This window comes from Podarcis cretensis (assembly GCF_951804945.1).
Source record: "Podarcis cretensis genome assembly, chromosome: 7".
Lineage (NCBI taxonomy): Eukaryota > Metazoa > Chordata > Lepidosauria > Squamata > Lacertidae > Podarcis > Podarcis cretensis.
In genome coordinates this window covers 77,414,831-77,437,776 of record NC_137176.1, presented here as the reverse complement: position 1 = coordinate 77,437,776, position 22,946 = coordinate 77,414,831, and the positions used below count along the sequence as shown (strand labels likewise).

Below are 22,946 nucleotides of genomic sequence, written 5' to 3'. Positions count from 1 at the left end.
TGGAAGGAAGTGGCGCAAGATCCTGGGATGTTGATTTGGCTGTTTTAGTATCCTGAGGTGTTTCAGAACCTTAAATGGTGTAGCTGAAATACCTAGTTCTAATTCACCCAGGGCAGGAGATGGCTAACCATAGATGTGCTCTTGGACTCTTAATTCCCGTCAATCCGCATGGCCTAATCTTCAGGACTTTTGAGGTCTGCATTTTAGCAGGATCTAGGATTGTAAACAAAGCATGTCTCATTGGTACCAAGGGGCCTAATGCCTAGATGAGAACCCTCAGCGAAGAATGGGCATGTGGCAATGCGAGAAATCCCCCAGACGTGTTTTGCGACTGACAGGTCCAGTTGCGACCATGTGGAGATCTCTGTCTGACAGGCTCCTTCTCTTGAAGATATCCCACAAGGCAGTGAAAGATTAGGACCAGGGTTTTCCTTCTCTTCTGTGTGCTACCTTCCCCGTTTGATGTGCCCCATCTGAACCCCTAGTTAACTAGCTATATCTTACCCAGACAAATGTTTAACAATGCACTCAGAACAGCCAGGAAATCTGAATGGCACGAGTGCCAAAGACCACGTTTTGTTTTTGGATTTTCCTTTAATTTTGCACCTGAGCAGCTTCACCTCTTCACCTTGCCCTCTGAACCCCACCTCATCCACAATATGGGAAATGATATTATTGCTTACCTTACATGGGGACGCGGGTGGCGCTGTGAAGAGTTTGGATTTGATATCCCGCTTTATCACTACCCGAAGGAGTCTCAAAGCAGCTAACATTCTCCTTTCCCTTCCTCCCCCACAACAAACACTCTGTGAGGTGAGTGGGGCTGAGAGACTTCAGAGAAGTGTGACTGGCCCAAGGTCACCCAGCAGCTGCATGTGGAGGAGTGGGGAATCAAACCCAGTTCACCAGATTACGAGTCTACCGTTCTTAACCACTACACCACACCGGCTGTGGGTTAAACCACAGAGCTTAGGATTTGCCGATCAGAAGGTTGGTGGTTCAAATCCCCGTGACAGGGTTCTGTCTCCTATTGCTCGGTCCTTGCTCCTGCCCACCTAGCAGTTCGAAAGCACGTCAAAGTGCAAGTAGATAAATAGGTACTGCTCTGGTGGGAAGGTAAACGGCGTTTCCGTGCGCTGCTCTGGTTCGCCAGAAGCGGCTTAGTCATGCTGGCCACATGACCTGGAAGCTGTATGCCGGCTCCCTCGGCCTATAAAGCGAGATGAGCGCCACAACCCCAGAGTCGGTCACGACTGGTCCTAATGGTCAGGGGCCCCTTTACCTTTACCTACATGGTGAGCACTTAAAAGTGCTATAAAACTGCTGTATTTTGCAACCAGTCCTGGGTTTTCTTTATGATCTGGGTGTTGCTTGGTTCAGGCACAGCAATACTTTTGGGGGGCGTTGTTTGCCTAGCTGGAAAGAGGCTTAACGCATCAGACTAGGAAATATTAGGTGAGGTTTTCTCTCTAGCTTTCTGGCTAAACTGTGCATCTTTTCTGTGCCACAAAGAAGGGAGCGGGAGCTGGAAAGCCCAGCTCTGACCCATCAGCTTGTGATTAATGGCAGGTTTGCCAGTAATGAGAGTATTGTTAGTTAGCATCTTGGCATCATGTTATTTCTTTATTTGAACTCATGTCTGTGGCTGTGCATGAAAGCTGTGATGGATATTGACTAGGCTAATCTTGACTGTATGCTTAATCACAGCGAGGCAAGCGGATAGTATTTTGGAGACGGGCTCCAGGGGAAGAGTATAGCGACACGGGTGTAAACTGAGCCCGTGTAATTCTTTGGGGACCCTGTGGAGGATTGTTATTGCATTAGAGTGGGAGGAACTGCCAAGGAAATACTGTTGTACAATTAAATGGGGCTGTTAACAGCATGACTGAGTCAATTCATTAATGACAACAGATTATTCTTGTTCTTGCTTTTTGCTTTGCAGTTCCCCCCTGGGTGAGGATGTGCGGAAGGAGACAAGCAAGTGGGAAAAGGTTTGATGTGGATTTAGGGAGGAATCCAAGGTCAGCAGTGGGAGATCTTGCATGCAGATGATGGTGGGAATATCTGATGGTACTTAACACCTTCCTTTGTAGTTTTAGGCCTGCACAACCTGTGATCAAGCGGGATAAACAAGAGCCAATGCACCCCACCTGGTGCCTGACAACTCTTGCTAGGTTTGCAGTTCCATGCAGTCTGTTTGAGACATACACAACAGTTCAGCATGCAATGCTTTCCTTGTTGAGTTGTGTGTATGCGCTGCTGAAGCCATCGCATTGCTTCCCTTCCCTTATTCTCTTGCATCGAATTTTAGATTGTAAGCTTCCTGTGGGGAGATACCTGCCTCCCTTACTTTTTAAAGTACTGTGGTGCTCACAAGTACGGAGCGCCTCACAAGACGGAAACCCCGCTAGACGAAAGGGTTTTCGGTTTTGGAGCCGCTTCGCAAAACGAATTTCCCTATGGGCTTGCTTCGCAAGACGAAAATGTCTTGCGAGTTCCTGTGGGTTTTTCCCCCCCCCCCCCCTTTTCTAAGCCGCTAAGCCGCTTATCAGCTGATCCGCTAAGCCGATAAGCCGCTAAAAGCCGCTAAGCCGCTAATAGCGCTAATCCGCTAAGCCGTCAATGGGCTTGCTTTGCAAGACGAAAAAACCGCTAGACAAAGAGAATCGCAGAACGGATTCTTTTCGTCTTGCAAGGCACCACTGTACCTTTCCGAGCACAATTCAAAGTGTTGCTGCTGACCTTTAAAGCCCTAAACAGCCTCAGCCTGAAAGAGCATCTCCACCCAAGTCATTCAGCCCGGACACTGAGATCCAGCACTGAGGGCCTTCTGGCGGTTCCGTCTCTGCGAGAAGCGAAGTTACAGGGAACCAGGCAGAGGGCCTTCTCGGTGGTGGCACCCACCCTGTGGAACGCCCTCCCATCAGATGTCAAGGAGATGAGTAACTATATAACCTTTGAACTATATAACCTTTGAAACATCTGAAGGCAGCGCTGTATAGGGAAGCTTTTTAAGCTTTAATGTTTTATTATGTTTTTATATTTGTTGGAAGCTGTCCAGAGTGGTTGGGGCAACCCAGTCAGATGGCGAGGGTACAAAAAATAAATAAAATAAACCTGACAGTGCTCTATTTCTTATAAATTTTATTCAGGCTGCCTATTGCCAATTCCTTCGGCGCATGTGTGACGGTACCTGCAACAGGACAGCCACTGCTCAGGTAGTGGGTTGTATCGTGGGAGTGAGGAACCCTTTCTGCTTGAGGGCCATATTTGCTTCTGGGGGCCACATGCCAGAGTGACAAGTAGAAGAAATGACTGAGGACATTGTCAAACTGTGCTTGGCTTGGGGGGGGTGTCACCAGTTGTGTAGGTGTGTTCCAGTGTGGTCAGATTTCTTTTATCCTGAGAGCTTTTGGAGGTCTTGTAACAAACGGGGAGTTTGCACAGAAGCTGCTGCCGCATTCAGAAAATCCAATGCAAAGGGCTATTGAAGCTCGTATACAAACACAGTCTCATTGTCTTTCTTCCTTTGTTAAAATTTGCTTTTTGGTGCTCCAGGCTGTTTAGTGCTAGGGAGGAATCGTAAACAAAGCATAAATAAGGCCAATTTTCAAACTGCAGAATTCCATAGCCAGTAGTCCTTTAATTATTACTGCTAATAGCCACCATGAAAACAGTAGTAAATTGCATCAAAGGTTTATTGAGGATATAAAAATGAGTAAACAAAACAGCGTGCCTCAGAGGCTTTTTTTGCAGAGTTGAGGCTGAAGCAGAGTTCGAACCCAATGTGCTGTATTTCAAATAGGTATTAATTGCAAGGTTTCCTCGGAGGCAAATCTGCTTTCCAACAAAAAAGCCAAGCTCGTCTTTAGATGGAGGTCATGTTGCATGCCTGGGAGAAATGTATCTAGTTTTATTCAGAAAGTTATTTTTTAAAGGAAAATTGCTATATGGAGGAATCGATAGTGTTTGTACAAGGAATAGCAGCTGAGGCTCATAGTTCGCCCCAATTCATACTACATGAAAAAATGCTTTGAACTTTTTTTTTTTTAATAAAAAAGGTCATTTCTCTATATATTTATGATCTAAAATCATAGCAGTATACTCAGTGCCTGCTCTTTTGCATGTACGATTAGGAAAAGGGTTTCCAGAAGACACCTGATGGCCATAGGACATGCATTATTCACATGGAAATATGCAATTCACTCAGAGGAGAGTACCAGGAGAGTAAAAGGTAAAGGTAAAGGAGCCCTGGACGGTTAAGTCCAGTCAAAAACGACTATGGGGTTGCGGCACTCATCTCGCTTTCAGGCCGAGGGAGCCGGCGTTTCTCCACAGACAGCTTTCCGTGTCATGTGGCCAGCATGACTAAACCACTTCTGGTGCAACGGGACACTGTGACAGAAACTAGAGTGCACGGAAACGCCTTTTACCTTCCCGCCACAGTGGTACATATTTATCTACTTTCACTGGCATGCTTTTGAACTGCTAGGTTGACAGGAGCTGGGACAGAGCAATGGGAGCTCACCACTGTAGAATGGATTTGAACCGCCGACCATTTGATCGTCAAGCCCAAGAGGCTCAGTGGTTTAGACCACAGCACCACCCAAGTCACTGTTTCCAGGTGAGTCCTGGGGAACGGTACCACACTCCCGGCCCCGCCCTTGGTGATGCGCAGGCTGGCTGGCTTTGCCTCTAAACACCCACACATTAGTGTGGCCAACTGCAAAGGAAGGCATCCCTGCAGCGAACTTCCTTCCTTCCTTTGGTGATGGCCAAGAGGATGCCGAGAGTTGGGACCAGGCTGCGTGCATGACTTCAGCAGGACATCTCCATTGAAAAGCGTCTCTATAGTAACTAGGAAAGACCTTTCCCTGCCATCTTGGAGAACAACTCTTGGTCCAAGTAGACAGTCCCGGGACATATGTATTTGCTCAATTGTCTTACACTGTCGTATGATTTGCCGAGGCCCTTCTGGGAGTCTTGAAGACAAGGCAATAACTTTGCAATGGCTTCTAGCTGCCATGGCTGGAAGCAGAATGCCAGTTCTGTGGATCACAAGTGGAGATGGTTGCTCTTGTTAAGTCCTGCTTTTCGTCCTCCCATTGGTCTGATCCAGCAAAGTTCCTCATATGTTCCTCCCCCCCCCCCCGCACGCCCTTCCGCTACTTCTCCAGCTAATGTCTTTTGGGAGGAGGAAGCGAAACACCACAACTTGCTGTCTTTTGGATTTTTTTCTTTTTCACAGAGTAATTTTGCCTTCACTGGCTTGGTTCGTGTAGCATTTATCCATATGTGTCAAGCCTGTTAGCTTAAAACTATTTTGCTAAAACGGTCCCATTTATTGTCATCTTAGCTAGTGTTATGCAAATATATATATAAATCTCTGTTTTTTTACTGTGTGAGGCTTCCCCCCCCCCCACCCGCTCCCTGCTTGGTGAGAGCAACAAACTTGCCACAGGTCAATTTAGGAGCAGGTTTTTCGATAACAGCTTTTGTGCGGCACACAAAGCGAATTCACTGAAAAATATATCCTGGGAGAGGAGACAACACCATTTCCCTTTGTTTAAAAAAACCTGAAGAGCTGCGGAAGATTGGTGTTTCCCCCCCCCCCCCCAATGAGAAGAGCCCAAACAATGGAAGCTGTTTCCTCTGGTGATGAGGTAGCTTTCGTTTCTTGGTGTGAATAAATCCTTAAGGATGGCACTAAAGTTTGCTGTGTTAAACAATTAACGGTACTAAAGATGTCACCATAAAGTGATGCATTCGATTGTGAAAGGGCTTCTAAAATGAAGAATTTTCGTATTGAATCTTCATGCGTAACAACAAATTAGGTAGCGGTCTGACCTTTTGAATTTCCTGGGCTCTGAGCATCCAGAGGTTTTCTTAATGGTTTTTTGAAATGCAGTTCACCCAAGTATCTTGACACAGGCTTTTCATGGCCATGGAGACACAGAGGATTATTCTTAGTACTCCTCGTGTTTTGCTTTGCTCAACAGTGTTATGCGTATTTAGAAAAAGTGATACATAAACATTAAGCACTACTGTACTAGCTTTCTGTTAGCTAAGAGAGAAACTGAGAGAAATCTCAACAAATACTACACACACACACACACACACACACACACACACACGTGCACCTGGCTCAGATACAATGAGAAGCATAGTTCTGCTTTCTCCTCCCTGCTCTTCTCTATATGTGGGGATAGTTGAAAGTATCTGCTTTCAAATAAACCACCGTTTCCTGGGATGATCAAACTGAGCTGCGATTTGCTTAAACTATGGTTAGTGAAAACAAGCCGGAAACAAACCATGGCATGGTTTATTTTGAAACTACAATTTCAACAAACCACAGTTCCCTGTTGTTAGAAAATGTGGGGAACATAGGCTTGTTGAAAAGTAGAAATGGTCTCCTTGTGAAAGCAAAAGAGGAAGGCTAAGTACACCAGCCCAGTGTTTGTGCTGGTTGTTCACTTACCAGGAAAACAACATTTCCCATTTAGGGTCACGTCCGTATCAGCTTTCTGTATCTCAGTGACCTAATAAGATGTTGTTTATTTCTGTAGCTTTTCATTGAGTTCATCTTAATTCTTTTGCAGCACAATCCTATGCATAACTATTCAGAAGTAAGTCCAGTAGGATATACACAGTCTCTCAGGTGGGTGTGTAGAGGACATACAGCAACCTTGGTGGTTTTTGATGTGCTCAAAAGGGCTGATATTTCAGTGCAGTGTAGACTTAGGGCAAAAATCTCCCAAGAATTTCTGACATACAGGTTGCATTTGTAATTATTTTTTCTACACTCTTCCTGCTACTAGGGACGCGGGTGGCGCTGTGGTCTAAACCACTGAGCTGCTTGGGCTTGCCGATCAGATGGTCGGCGGTTCAAATCCCCGCAACGGGGTGAGCTCCCGTTGCTCTGCCTCAGCTCCTGCCAACCTAGCAGTTCAAAAGCACACCAGTGCAAGTAGATAAATAGGTACCACTGCGGTGGGAAGGTAAACGGCAGTTCCTTGCGCTCTGGCACTCATCATGGTGTCCTGTTGTGCCAGAATATGTTTAGTCATGCTGGCCACATGACCCGGAAAGCTGTCTGTAGACAAACGCCGGCTTCCTCAGTTTGAAAAGCAAGATGAGCGCTGCACCCCATAGTCGCTTTTGACTGGACTTCACATCCAGAGGTCCTTACCTCTCTCTTTTTTAACTCTACTAGGTGATTGGCAAGGACAGCATACTACAGCAATATTCCCTGCACTTCCTTGGTGCATATTTATCGGCTATTCTCCAATCAGAGTTCTGAAGGGAGCACGTTGGATGCTCCTACCTGGCTGGCAAAGTATCTCCCTTGCTAGCATGGAACTACTGAGTGACCAGCATGTTTTGTTTGGAGATGGAAAAAATATCAAGTTACTGGTAGCGAGCATCAAGTTTTCAGGTGCCTGGGAAACCAAGCATCTGAGACTTTTCCTTGTCTCTTCGTGGCCTGGATTCTTTTGCTTTTGCTGCGATATACTTAAGGGTCCACAAACTTCGTTTAGTGTTCAAAACTAAATGAAACAGACCCTCGCCCACCCTCTCCTGTAGTTCCAGTCTGCTAGAAGAAAAGGAAGAAGACTTCCAGGTTTTCCCCAAAACGTCCTGTTTCCAACGTCACTTTTCAAAGTGCGGAAACCAAGTAAACAGTTTGGTGAATTCTAGGTGTAGAACCCTTTCAGGATTTTGTTTGTGAAGGAAAAAAGGAGCAAGAAATGCAGATGACTCCCTGAGAAAGGCGATGGTAGAACTGTTCAGTTTGCTTGGCTTTTCTTGTGAATTACTTGACCTAGCTCTCTCCACGCTGCTTTGTACAGAGTGTTTAAGACCATCAGGAATACCAGGCGGTGGTGTCTAGCCTTGAAAAGATTCTTGGCTCATTTATAAGCGTGCTGTCTCTGAATGTAAACAGTGTGAAAGGTTGAGCATGCAGAAGGTTATTAGTGCCCCAGGTGAAAATCCATTGGTGACCTCCCTTCTCGGTGCAAAATGAGGTTTAGGAAGGCTATTCGTGTTAACATAAAAAGGCTTTTGTGGCTCCCCCGCTAACGGTTGTTAGCTTTTTCAGAAAATGTTCTCGGAGAAAGCGTTCATTCTCTGCCTTATATTGCTTTTGTTCCATGCAGCCTCCTGAAAATTTGCCCCCACCCTGCTTTCAGTCATGGATGGAGGGTCCTTAGCTCAATGGGAGTGGACACATTTTGTATGCGAAAGGTCCCAGTGTTCTAGTCCCGGAATCTCCACTTAAAGACCCTCTCTGTTTGAGACTCTATAGAGCAGGGGTCAGCAACCTTTTTCAGCCATGGGCTGGTCCACCATTCCTCAGACCATGTGGTGGGCCGGAGTATATTTTAGGGGGGGGGGAATGAACGAATTCATATGCCCCACAAATAACCCAGAGATGCATTTTAAATAAAAGCACACATTCCACTCATGTAAAAACACCAGGCAGGCCCTACAAATAACCCAGAGATGCATTTTAAATAAAAGGACACATTCTACTCATGTAAAAACACACTGATTCCCAGACCGTCCACGGGCCAGATTGAGAAGGCAATTGGGCCTCATCCAGCCCATGGGCCTTAGGTTGACTACCCCTGCTATAGAGCCACTGCATTTTACAGCAGACTAGACTAGGCAGGTTGGACCATTAGTCTGACTCTTACAATCCTTTGGGAATTGCACATGGAGACAGTGCTGCCAGCAGGCTTCTCATAGGTGTCTAGTTGCGCATGTGAGAACAGGACGCAGTAGTAGGTGGGCCTTTGGCCGGACCCAGCAAAGCTCTTTTTCTTACATTGCACAGATCTTCAGGCAGCGCAGAATTTGGCTGCTTGTACTCCCATGGGAGAGCATGTCACGCCATGTTTGTTTTTTGAGCTCAGCCGTGATCGTCGGCAGTCAGTTTTCAAGTTCAACTCAAAATGATGATTTAAAAGCCTTAAATGCCCGGGGGGGGGGGGATTTGTATATTTCTCTCTCCACCCTTGGAGACGTTCTGGAGAGCACATATTGGAGCGCCAACTTTTAATTCGATAAAGTCAACGAGAGAGTGAGGAGCAGTTGCTTCTAACCTGTTTATGGAATAAAGTATTTGCCCCCATGCTTCTCTAAGAAGTTTGAATTGGAAGAAGACTTCTGATGTCTGCTGGTGATATATAAAGAACTACACCACTTTTAGAAGACATCTGAGGACAGCCTTGTATTGGGACATTTTTAATGCTTGTTTATACTATGTTTTTATATGTGCTGTAAGCTGTCCACAGTGGCTGGGAAAACCCAGCCTATTATTATTATTATTATTATTATTAATTAATATTAAGTGTATTATTGTTTAAGTTTTCCAGCTGCTTCTAACTACATATCTAATAGTTTTAGAATGTTATTCATTGAGGTTTTTAAATTATATATATTTTAAAGAACTTTTTTCTATTTTAAAATGCATGCTTTTGGGGTTCGTTTTTTTAGTGGCTAAAAAGTGCAGTACTTTTTATGTAATCTATTGTATGCTATACATTAGAGGCTGATTGTCCTGTTCATTGCCTGGACCCTGCCAACCTCCTAAAACACACATTCAACACCTGCAACTTAAAATCTGCTTGGGGAACTAGAACCAGTGTTCTCTAATTCGGGGAGACCTGTGTTCAAATTTCATAAGAAACTGCCAAAATGCGGTCCATCTAGTTCAGTATTGTCTACATGGACTGGCAGCAACTGTTTCAGGCATGGACCTCTCTACCAGTCCTTCGGGGATCGAACCAGGAACCTTCTGAAGATGAAGCGGATACTTTGCCACTGAGCTATAGCGGCTCAGCTATGGAACTCGCCGCGTGCCTTAGCTTAAGCTGCCCCCGAAAGATAAAGTCGGAAAGCTAAATGTGATGTCTGCCTTTCTCACAGCTCCTTGGAGGAAGGGTGGAATTAAAATGTAATGGGCAACAGCAGAAGGTATCATGCTAAGTGAATTAAGACTGACTTTGCCACCCTTCTTCCCACTCCCCTTTTGTATTAAGATCTCCCCGCCCACTTTTAATATAATCTCAGGAACAGGCTCTTCTGTGGAGATCCCTTGAGACAATTCCCTACATCGGTCTCCTCTTGCATTGCAGCTTAATATAATTTTGCTGCATGACCTTGGGTTTCCAAAGGAAGTTAATTGGCTCCCACTCTTGGCCTCTGCATTCACACCCAACTTTTGTAAAAATTGATAGAACAGGAGGTATACGCTGTTGGTTTTTTGTTTGCTTTTTAATGTGATGGCCTAGAGGAGTAAAAAGATTGATAACTTGGGCAGCGGCTTGCAAACTCAAAAGCCAAAGTGTATGTTGTAATGTAAAGGAAGCTAGGCATGCAGGTCTGTGTGATATTGGAGATGGGAAAAAAAGTGATTAATCTGTTACCTTGTGCCCCATAACACCTAAAACCACAGGCCTGCTAGGGTGGTCAGAATTCAATAGATGCACACTGTGACTTTTAATTGCTTTTGAGTGTGTTGGCGATACTCTGTCTTCCTTATTATTATTATTAGTTATATTTAATTTGGCATGCCGTAGACTTTAGGGGTTCGAGTTAGAATTGAAACCTCTTTTGTGTAGAAGTGCTGATTACAAACCTCATCTTCATTCCCAAGGAATAGGCAGTTGGAGTTAATAAGAAAGAGAATTCATCTGTGCCACCCTACAGAGAAGAGGAGACGAGGGGTGCATTTTTCAAAAAGATATATATATATTAAAGTAGCAGTGATTGCAGCCTAACTTTCACCTGCATTATTTTATGCCAATAGGCCTATGCAGTTGTTTAATATGTCCCCTGAGCAGATAGTTGTTTTATTGATTGCTTGGCACAGCTTCTGAATGTTTTCGTGTTCCTGTATACTGCCCTGAACTTTTGTGAGATGGCAGCATAGAAATACTTTTGTAAATAAATATTTCAAATTCAAAGCTAGGTTCAATCATTCTCTCCCTGCCTCCCCCCCCAATGCTGCTGTCAGTACAATTAGAGAGTGAAAAGGGCAATTAATTCACCAAATATGACCTTGTCGAGGCACATGCATTCAGTTCTTCATTGCAGCCCACAACATCTGGAATCGGCAGATTGAGGGAGGCTGTGTTATGCCATTCACTGAGATGTAGAAGGGAAATGCAGCTTAGGGGCTGCTGTTAGGATAACTAATTTCTATGGCAGATGAAGTCAGTGTGGCACCCTCCATTATTTGTTGGATTTCCATAAGCCCTGGAACAGGTGAGGGGAACCTTTGCCCTCCAGATGTTACTAAACTACAGTGGTGCCTCGCAAGACGAAATTAATCCGTTCCGTGAGGCTCTTCGTCTTGCGGTTTTTTCGTCTTGCGAAGCAAGCCCATTGACAGCTTAGCGGATTAGCGGTATTAGCAGTTTAGCGGCTTTTAGCGGATCAGCTGATAAGCGGCTTATCAGCGGATCAGCTGATAAGCGGCTTAGGGCTTAGGAAAAGGGGGGGGGAAAGGGGGGAAAAACCCTGCAGGAACTCGGAAGACATTTTCGTCTTGCGAAGCAAGCCCATAGGGAAATTCGTTTTGCGAAGCGCCTCCAAAACGGAAAACCCTTTCGTCTAGCGGGTTTTCCGTCTTGCGGGGCACCACTGTACAGCTCCATCATCCCTGGCCATTGGCCATGCTTGCCAGAGCTTATGGGAGATGTAGTTCGACAGCATCTGGGTAGCCAGAGGTTCACCTCATCTGCCCTAGACAACATTGCCAGTGGTCAGTGGAAATGGAAGTTGTTCACCAACATCTGGAGAGGACCACTTTGAGTAGCCCTGTTCTACAGCAATTCTTCCTTCATTGGCTGGATTAGAAGGTCAGTAAGTGGTTCAACGTGGTGATCAAGCTTTGTGTCAGGCACCACTCGCACATGAGGATGTGCTGGGAGCAGAGGGCAGCTGGCTATCCATGTGTTAGATCTGGGCTCTTCTCACACACTAATATCCCATCCTGTAGAATTACATTTTATCTGCACAATTGGAATGAATTTCTGTAACCAAATTGCTTTTTCTATGCAGCCTGAGCAGGAGCAGTCGCCATTAAGAAAAAAAAGGTCGGATTTGGCCAATATCTACGTGGACTGTTCCTGCATCAAGTGACTTTTTTAAGTTCTCAGAGCTCGAGGTTGCCCTCTGGACTAGCCAGATGTTTAATAATAATAATAATAATAATAATAATAATAATAATAATAATAATTTTTATTTCTACCCCGCCCTCCCCAGCCAAGGGCGGCTTACAAGCAATAATAAAAACAAGTTGAATGATTACAACTTAAAAACAAAATTAAAATACAACATTAAAATATTGAAACATTAAAATATTAAAATGTAGCCTCATCGCAGGAGTAGAAGGAAAGGAAAAAAGAAAGAGAGGGAGGGAGGGAATCAAATTGGCTCCAAGCCAAAGGCCAGGCGGAACAACTCTGTCTTACAGGCCCTGCGGAAAGAAATCAGATCCTGCAGGGCCCTGGTCTCATGAGGCAGAGCGTTCCACCAGGCCGGAGCCAGAGTTGAAAAGGCCCTGGCTCTGGTTGAAGCCAATCTAACTTCCTTAGGGCCCGGGACCTCTAGGGTGTTGCTATTTATGGACCTTGAGGCTCTCCGTGGGGCATACCAGGAGAGGCGGTCCCGTAGGTACGAGGGTCCTAGGCCGTGAAGGGCTTTAAAGGTCAAAAGCAGCACCTTAAATCTGACCCTGTACTCTACTGGGAGCCAGTGCAGTTTGAAAAGCACTGGGTGAATATGCTCCCATGGCAAAGACTCCGTGAGGAGCCTCGCTTCAGCATTCTGCACCCTCTGGAGTTTCTGGGTCAGCTTCAAGGGCAGCCCCGCGTAGAGCGAATTACAGTAGTCAAGCCTGGAGATGACCGTTGCATGGATCACTGTGGCCAGGTCGGGGCGGGAAAGGTAAGGGACCAACTGCTTGATGCGGCGAAGGTGGAAAAATGTCTCCTTGGCTGTTGCTGTAAATTGTGCCTCCTTGGAAAGGGAGGCATCAAGGATTACACCCAAACTCTTAACGGAAGGCAATGGCACTAATTGGGCCCCGCAAGAGAAGGGAGTTGGTCCCTCATCCCCATGCCATCCCGACCCAGCCATGGGACCTCTGTCTTTGAAGGATTTAGTTTCAATCGGCTCCCACGAAACCATCCAGCCACAGCTTCCAAGCATCTGGTCAGTGTGCTCGGGGCCGAGTTGGTGTGGCCATCCATCAGCAGATAGAGCTGAGTGTCATCAGCATATTGGTGACAGCCCAGCCCAAAGCTCCGGATAATTTGGGCAAGGGGGCGCATAAAGATGTTAAAAAGCATCTCAGTTTAACTGAGAATCAATCTCAGCCAGTCCATCATTTGAAAAATAAGACTTACAGCCACCTTGTCCCCAAAATGGTCACTAGACATTCCATTTTGGTGACTGCAACCTTGGTTTAAGGAGCCATTTGACACCTTGCTTATATTGCTGAGTTTCTAACACTGCTCCAAAAGTGGCTCTTTGGGTTTCCCAATCTGGCCCCTGCAGCCCTCTCCTGCTGCCGCATCCCCCACCCACCCTGTATCAGCCCTGAATGTTTCTGTCTGGCTGGACCGTGTCCTTGGCTCTGACAAGGCCTCTTGCTTGTCTGAGTAGAGGATAGAGAGATGTATGTTTGTGTGTGTGTGTGTGTGTGTGTGTGTGCGCGCGCAGAAACCAGCCTCTTGTATAGAGGTGACATGTACATTAGTTGCTCTGCCTACTTTTGTTGGCATTCGCCTCCTGGAAGGTTGCCCACAAGAGAACGTGGCCCTCAGACCGGGGAAAAATATGCCCCCCTCCTGAATTAGGCTATGCCAAGGAATGCTTTTGCTGTCAGTTTGATTCCCTGCAGCAACACCCAGTGCTGTTCCTTTGTTTACCCTGTGTGGGGTGGAACAGATGGGCATGCAGGCCCACATTTGGAGTCCTCTCTTGGCTTTGCATAGTTTTAATGCAACAGACGGCCACACATTAAGGTCCTTCTGGGAGGGGCGGCGGCAAAGGGCGGGGGGGAGAGGACTACCAAACAGCTTCAGTTAGCGTCATCCTTAAAATTGCTCATGACTTCCCCAAAGCACACTGTGACCTCTACCAGCCTCCGTGCATTAACAAAGTTGTTCAGGGCTCTAGGAACACTTTCCCCATTAGCCTACTGTAGATGCCGGTATGAATATTTAACACGGCAAGCCGTTCTTTTTAAATTTCTCTTTCTCTTTCTCTTCCGTTCCCCTCAACCCCCAGAACCTAGATGCTGATCTAGGGTGGGATATTGTTTAGGGGTGGTCAGTAGCGTGGGGAGTGTGTGTCAAGATTTAGTTTTGGAGATCATTATTTTTGCCCCAATTATTAGTTTTTATGAATCATCAATATATTGTTTCCTATCAATGCATACTTGAGAATCTACGTCACCTGGCAAAGTATACAGTGCTTGGCAATATACATCATTATATTGCAGAATCTGAACTTTTGGCCAAAGTTTTAGAGCTTATTTTAAAGAAATTTGCCAAATTATACACTTCTGACGTTTTGCCATACACCCCAGGCATTGCAGTGTTTTCCTCCTAGACACTGTTTCTGATGGCCGAATCCCAGCTATGTCTGGGAAATTCTGTACGTATGGCAACCCTAGTTTTACTTACTTTCATGTCTTTATACTGTAATTTGCTCTGTGAGCCTCCCTGAGATTTTAGGATGAAGGGCGATATAGAAATCTAATAAAATAAATATATAAATAGATAGATAGATAAATAAAGGTGTTTCCACTAGCCTATTGTTATAGGACACTTTAAATATTGCTAGGTCTTATATTCTGTAGGGAATTTCTTGTTCTGAGCAGCCTTGAGTGAGGTTTCCTTCAGAAAGTTGGTGCACAAATGCTAGACTTTTCCACCTGCTGAGCTCTGGGAAAGAAGAGCCATGTTATAAATTAACCATGGCTCAAATCACGATCTGTTAGGCCGGCCTTTGCCATCCTGTTTTGGACTACAACTCCCATCAGCCGCAGATGGCGCATTCTGGCAGAGGCTGATGGGAGTTGTAGTCCAAAAGCAAGGCCCTAGGTTTGCCTTTCCCCACTGCCCAAAACCTCTCCTTTTTTCTGCTAGGACTGTGAGAAAGTTTGCCTTAAAAAAACCATTCCTCTTTCTCCGCTTTTCATCTCTGGTTTTGCAAAAGGCCTCTACTTTCCAGCCTCCCCGCCCCCATCCTTTCCTCTCCCCCCCCCCGAAAAAAATCCCCCTTTGCTACCAAGGGACCAATGAGCAGCATCATTTCTGACAGGATTTGCGTTTGAACTTCACTTGAGCACAATAGATTCCCTGCGACTTTGCCTGAGCTCTGTTTAAATGAATTCCGGACATTTCATGGGTCGCTGGCCTCTTTTTCATCTGCGGGGGGGGGGGGAGGGGGGAATGGAATGTCTAGAAGGCAGAATGACTTTTGAGGGCACTAAAAGATTTACCATGTCTGGGGCAACCCCTGAACTTCTCTTTAAAAGGGGGGGGGGAATCCCCAAAAACACAATAGGCATCCTATTAGTGGCAATAATAATAAGTGACAAAATTATTAATTTCACCTTTCTGCCGGTAGGTTAGGAGGCTTCTTAAAAGAGCGATACAACAGCAAAAACAGCTGTAAACCCACCCTGTGACCCTCGGATGACGGATATATAAATTTAATAAATAAATAAATAGGTGAAGCGTTCATATGATAATCAAATTATTAAAATGCCAAGTGAATCAGGTGATTTTTGTGGTTGAGGGAAGCAAGGAATAACTAATGCAGCTATGTGGGGTGTGTGTGTGTGTGTGTGTGTGTGTGTGTGTGCTTTTTCTTTAAGTAAAACTGTTCACCTCATAAGTGCGTCTCAGTGAAGCGAATGCAGTCTAATTTCTGCAGTCTTGGTTTCCAGTTGCTTTTTTCCTGCTAGCTAGAAACTCGTGACTTCAGCATTGGCAGAAAAGCGAAATTTCAAAAGGAGCGTTGGATAATGCCTTTTTAACGGATGAAACAGGCTTTGGAGTTGTGTTTTGTAACCCAGGAATATAGCCAAAGCGGGTGTCCTTCAGATGTTAATTGGACTCCAACTCCCATCAGCCTCAGTTAGCATGGTCTGTGGTCAAGGGATGCTAGGATCTGGAGTTCCCACAACATCTGGGAGGGCTCCACATTGGACACCCTTGTTGCAGCCTCTTGGGCTGACTACTGAAGTCAGAGGCCAGATCTAGGTTTGAGGCAAAACACAACCCACCCTGGTGCCTTCTGGTGTGTCTGCTCATCTCATGATGGACTTAACTGGCAGCAATGACAAGAATCATCTGCATTCCAAGCAGTGCTAGGCGACCGCCATTTTAACTTCCCACAATGCTCTAGAGATGTTAGGCTGTTGAAATGGCAAAACCAGCTGCTCAAGGATGTCTGATGCTGGCCCTACTTTGTGTGGCTCTGTCCTTGTAGTCTAAAACTAGTGTGGCCTGTCTGCTTTTCCATACAGAGAGTTGGGAGCATATTGAGCCACAAATTTAGCAGCGGCATGTCTGAAAATCTATGTTGTTGTTGTTGTTTAGTCGTTTAGTCGTGTCCGACTCTTCGTGACCCCATGAACCAGAGCACGCCAGGCACTCCTGTCTTCCACTGCCTCCCGCAGCTTGGTCAAGCTCATGCTGGTAGCTTCAAGAACACTGTCCAACCATCTCGTCCTCTGTCATCCCCTTCTCCTTGTGCCCTCCATCTTTCCCAACATCAGGGTCTTTTCCAGGGAGTCTTCTCTTCTCATGAGGTGGCCAAAGTATTGGAGCCTCAGCTTCACAATCTGTCCTTCCAGTGAGCACTCAGGGCTGATTTCCTTCAGAATGGATGCGTTTGATCTTCTTGCAGTCCATGGGACTCTCAAGAGTCTCTTCCAGCACCATTATTCAAAAGCATCAATTCTTCGGCGATCAGCCTTCTTGATGGTCCAGCTCTCACTTCCATACATCACTACTGGGAAAACCATAGCTTTAACTATACGGACCTTTGTTGGCAAGGTGGTTTACAATCGGCACCTATGTCCTTTATGGTCTGGGGCCTATATTTCAGAAACAGCCTCCTTCTCGCAGATGGGCCACCTTTCCAGGTTGAAGAGCCCCTTCACTTACCTCTCCAACACATGCAGAAAGTGCCTACTTGACCACTGAACCCACTATTGGTCTTGCCCACTCAATCTGTCAGAGCCTGGCCAGATGCAGGGGAAGTCCCTAACTCTCTGAGGGTTTGAGAGACCCACTGGCTACCCTCACCTAGTTTAGCCAGCCGCTTAAAGGCTTTCCCAGGATGTGGCTGCTGTCTCATGCTGACAGCCTCGAGGAGCCACAGGTGGGGACCAAAGGTGAACAAACTGCCTCAGAAGGAGCGCAATGTGTGCCTCCCCTCCCCTAAAAAAAGAAGGAAGATATAGTAGTAAAAAAATAAATGAGATGACTACAGTGGACACTCAGGTTGCGAACATGATCCGTGCGGGATGTACATTTGCAACCCGCAGCGGCACATCTGCGCACGCACAGGTTGCAATTCGGCACTTCTGCGCATGTGCAAAGCATAATTTAGCGCTTCTGCGCATGCGCAACCGCCGAAACCCAGAAGTAACCCATTCCGGTACTTCCGGGTTTTGGAAATCTGTAACCCCAAAAAATGCAACCTGAAGCTTCTGTAATCCGAGATATGACTGTAATAATTTTGTGGCCTCATGTGCATTTTAAAAATAAATAGGGATTGCTTGTTGATGTTTGTGTGCATGTTCTAACGGCGGAGAATTGTAGCAAATGAAAAACAGTGTGTTTTACCTGAGCAATGAAAGTGTTCAAAATATTCATTTTTCCCCTCCCCCAGTCTCTGAGAGGGCCAGAAATGCCCCTTAGCTGCTTGTTTCTGCAATTTCATTTGTAATGCTCTGTGTTCCGTAGGTCTGCTAAGCCTGACCGCCACCACCGCTGCTTGCTGCCTATTTTTGGAATGTGTTTGTTCAGGCCAGATGTACAAGATAAAAGGATCTCCTGGGAGATCCTGTGCAGAGCTGACACCCGTAGGCAAATCTGCACAGGATGCTGGGAGCAGAAGGGATGTTCCCAGGAGCTAGAAGCTGCCCACAGTTTGCAGGGAGCAAAGAAGGGAACGAGGCCGTGGCTCAGCTGCACAGCACATGCTTTGGATGCAATAAAGTATTGGGCTTGATCCCTGGCTTCTTCAAATTAAAAGGATCTCAGGTGGAAGTGCCGCTCCACACCTCCCACCGAAGGCCTTGGAGAGCTGCTGGTTACACAATTGACCTGGAGCAATATGTGGCCATTTCCTATTCGCAGATATATTCAAAGTGCCTTTAAGCAGTGCTGCCTTTCCCACACCCTGGGCTCTGTCTTGTCACAGCTGCATGACTGAAGCATTGTGTGTTAAGTGTATCCCACGAGGGAGGGGGGAATTAACCACTGAGTAAGGACGCCCACCCGCGTGCCTAACTTGTCTTGATCAAACAGGTATCTGAGATAACCAGTAATTACTCTTGCACTTTCAAAATTTCTCCTTCAGAAATGTCAAAATGTTGCCCCCTTTTTAAAAAAAACAACACATAAAATGTACCGAAACATAAAGATTTTGTATGGAGGGACGCGGGCGGCGCTGTGGGTTAAACCACAAAGCCTAGGACTTGCCAATCAGAAGGTCAGCGGTTCGAATCCCTGCGACGGGGTGAGCTCCCGTTACTCGGTCCCTGCTCCTGCCCACCTAGCAGTTCTAAAGCACGTCAAAGTGCAAGTAGATAAATAGGTACTGCTCCGGCGGGAAGGTAAATGGCGTTTCTGTGCACTGCTCTGTTTCTCCAGAAGCGGCTTAGTCATGCTGGCCACAAGACCTGGAAGCCAGTAAAGTGAGATGAGCGCTGCAACCCCAGAGTCTGTCACAATTGGACCTAATGGTCAGGGGGCCCTTTACCTTTACCTTACTTGATGGGAATGGGCACACAGCAGATTTCAAAGTGTACACCCAAATATTCCCTCCTCACACACATGCAACTAATGTGGACGGAATCTGTGCCACCTTCCAAGATTCAAAATTAGCGGAATGTGACATTTCATTGGAACAACCTTTATGTATATATTAATTATGACCTGAAGAGGGATCATGCTGCTCAGTGAGAGAGCTAGATAAAGCCCTGTTCAGAGGTTAACTGCTCCAACAAAACTAGGGTTAATGCTAACCATGGTTTCATCATAACCATGGTTCCACGGTTCCCTCATAAGTATGGTTTGTGAGCATGCTTCAAAATTTATAGCTTCAGTCTCTGATTTAATAGAGAGCTGCAGTTAATAATAAGCATAGTTTCTGTTGGTGCAGGTGTCATATGAAATTCAAGACACAAAGTGGAGTGGAATCTGCTCCAGAAAGGGAAGGAAGGAGCATACATTCCAACGTTTAGAAAGCATTAGCTCTTTTGCATGTTCATCTCCTTCTAATTTAATCCTGACAATAACCCTGTGAGGTAGGTTAGGCTGGGAGGCAGTGACTGGACCAAGGTCACGCAGTGAGCTTTGTGGTTGAGTAGAGATTTGAACCCTGGTCTCCCAGGTCCTAATCCCACCGTCTAACCACTACAGCACTCTGGCAGAGGAGGGAAGCTTGTGTCCATTTTAAGAATGCAACAGGTTGCAGGAGAAGGGATGGAACTGTCAGGCCCTCTTCTTCCAGCCCCCTTTTGTAGTGGCTTTCCTGAAGGGCTTTGAAGGTCAAAATGATAACATTGAAATAAATCCCACCTGATTCAGCGGTGCTTGCTTCCAAATAAGTGTGCACTGGGTTGAAGTACTGTATTTTTCGCTCTATAACACGCACCCGACCATAACACACACATAGTTTTTAGAGGAGGAAAACAAGAAAAAAAATATTCTAAACGAAACAGTGGATGTATGATTTTTGTGGTTCATGCTGTGGCCACAGACATGTGATCTGACAGTGAGTTTGGAGTAGCCCAATGCAAAAATCCTGTGGATCCATGCTTTTTAACCACATTTTTGCACCACTGTGGCCCCAGGCAACAGTGGGTGCGTGATTTTTTGTGTGCAAGATGTAGCCATGGACATGCTATGTGATCTGATGGTGAATTTGGGGTGACCCAGTGCAAAAATCCTGAGGATCCATGTGGATCCGTGCTTTGTAACCACGTTTTAAGTGGGGAGGGAAGGAAAAGCACTCAAGGGACAAGGAGCACGCGTGGGGTGGGTGGAGAAGGATGCTGCTAATAATGCAGGAGAGGGGTTTAAGGGGAGAAGGAACACGCGTGGGGTGTGTGGGAAAGGATGCTGCTAATAATGCCGGAGAGGGGTATAAGGGGAGAAGGCTCCTCTCCTCTCCCACTTTGCTCCTTTAAAGCAAGCAGGCTATGTAGCGAGCTGAGTGGGGAGGAGACAGGGACAGAGAGCCTGCTTGCTTTAAAGGAACCAACCAGACAGGAGCTGCTTACACTCGTGTAAGCGGCTCCTCTCCTCTCCCGCTTTGCTCCTTTAAAGAAGCAGGCTCTCTGTCCCTCTCTCCTCCCCACTCAGAGGCTCTTCTCCCGCTTTGCTGTTTCAAAGCGATCCACGGAGGAGGGAAGGAAGGGGAACCATGGATCCTCTGCTCATGACTGCAGCAGATCCCCCCCGCCACCCGTAGGCATTCCCTCCATAACATGCACAGACATTTCCCCTTACTTTCTAGGAGGAAAAAAGTGAGTGTTATGGTGCAAAAAATACGGTAAATGAACTTGCTCAGTATCCTTGCATATGTAGAGAGGCACACCAAACAGAATTCTGTTTCCTGTGTGTAAGATAGCGGTTCTAAAATGTGGTTTCTCTGGGCCACACTTTCAGAATAAAAATTGGCTTGCGCCAATTTTTTTTTATTATTATTGATAAGAAATACATTGGAAAACAAAAAGAAACAACTCTCAGCGGTGCTTGATTTATAACATAGAACACAACAACTGTGTAATATGATCATGGGACATTGAAACAAGAACAGGAACCATTCTCAGAATATAATTATAAACAAAACTTTTACATATGTACCTTAAGCACGTACAGTGGTGCCTCGCAAGACGAAATTAATCCGTTCTGTGAGGCTCTTCGTATAGCGGTTTTTTCGTCTTGCGAAGCAAGCCCATTGACAGCTTAGCGGATTAGCGCTATTAGCGGTTTAGCGGCTTTTAGCGATCAGCTGTTAAGTGGCTTATCAGCAGATCAGCTGATAAGCGGCTTAGGGGGGGGGAGGGAAAAAACCCTGCAGGAACTCGCAAGACATTTTCGTCTTGCGAAGCAAGCCCATAGGGAAATTCGTTTTGCGAAGCGCCTCCAAAACGGAAAACCCTTTCGTCTAGCGGGTTTTCTGTCTTGCGAGGCGTTCGTCTTGCGGGGCACCACTGTATACCAGGCATAGGCAAACTAGAGATGTTTTGGGACTACAGCTCCCATCACCCCTGACCACTGGTCCTGTTAGCTAGGGATGATGGGAGTTGTAGTCTCAAAACATCTGTAGCGCCGAGTTTGTCTATTCCTGATGTATACAGACCCAGTGAGAGTGTGAGCTTGCTTTTTCCGGGTAATCTTGTTTAGATTAGGTCTGATTTGAGACAAACTCTCATCTCCTCTGCAACACAAAGAAGCCTTTCTCTTTTCTGATCTTGCATATTTGTCAGAGTTGAAAATCCCTGTGGAGAAATGTAGAAGAATAGCCAATACTCTTGAAGAGAGGCGTGGGTACTGATTGTGCCACACCCTTTGAGAATCCCTGGTCTAAGCAGATATAATTCCTAAAGTATGGTACATGGAGGTTAATCCATGGTTTTGCACATCGCTCCTAGATTGTATATAAAAAAGTATCTTTAGTTGCAAACCAGTTGCTTATATCAACTGGCTAGCTTGTTATTATTGTTCTCGTTCAGGAAACACATGCACTTCAAAATGGGAATCTTGGTTTTAAATCAGCGCTTTAAATTGCCTTGATTTTTAAATTAATCCCTCCCGATCGGTACCTGTCATCCTCATTACAATGCAGTCTGGAGTAATATTGAGTGACACTGCAACATGAATGTGTCAGGGAGCAAACAATGAAGTATGTAATTCTATCTCGCGTTAATTCAGAGTGTCACAGATGGTGTGATGGTTATAGAGCAATCTATAAAAAATGACCCAGGAGGACAGAGAGCGCTGGCACAATGACTTATTCCCCAGTTATTTAGCCCTTTAGGATCTGATACGAAAACAGATAGTCCACTCTGCACGATCTGCCTACTGGCAAACCTTGGCTGACTGGCCGAATTCCTTAACCTCAGACATACAAACTTAGATGTGTGTTTTTCTTTTGCAAAGCACTCCTAATATTTATTGCCCTCTCACTCCAGCTTCTTTCTGTGTCTCTGACTTTACTTTTTTGCTCCCACTATCCAGAGTTTCTCTCTCTATTATTCCAGTTCACTGTATGGACAGGTGTGTGTGTGTGTGTGTGTGTGTGTGTGTGTGTGTGTGTGTGTAAGCCCTCTGCTCCTTAGGAAGAACAGGTTCAAATCCCAACAGAGATAATGTCAGCCCTTCAGATATCCAAGGTAGACTAATTGGACTCAATGATGCTCCCGTCTTTATGCTTCTTGTCAATCTGTAGACAACTCCCATCATGCCCCTGGATTAATGAGCAGAGAGTGAAGGCTGTGGATCGGAGGATGAAGAGCGATGCGTTCTTAGGTTTTGCTTTCGCTAAAGCTTTCATAATAAAACAGGTTGTTTCTGTTGTCCATGCCTCCAGCATACGGCATAAAAATAAGAGGGGCACATTGGACTTGCTGGTATTTTAACGAACTGAATGGCTCGGGGCTTGCATGCTTA

General features: G+C 45.8%; 1 protein-coding gene and 1 long non-coding RNA gene across 2 annotated transcripts in view; one reads left to right on the top strand and one right to left on the bottom strand.

Annotated features, from left to right (window-relative positions):
• The window catches only part of EXT1 (exostosin glycosyltransferase 1), a 268,942-nt gene that overhangs the window by 27,918 nt on the left and 218,078 nt on the right, over positions 1-22,946 (top strand). The window lies entirely within an intron of this gene.
• Positions 9,498-15,437, bottom strand: LOC307220617. Its single transcript, XR_013840994.1, has 3 exons — positions 15,313-15,437; positions 13,603-13,672; positions 9,498-10,710 (listed from the first exon to the last, which is right to left on the bottom strand). It is a non-coding gene; the product is annotated as an uncharacterized lncRNA (long non-coding RNA).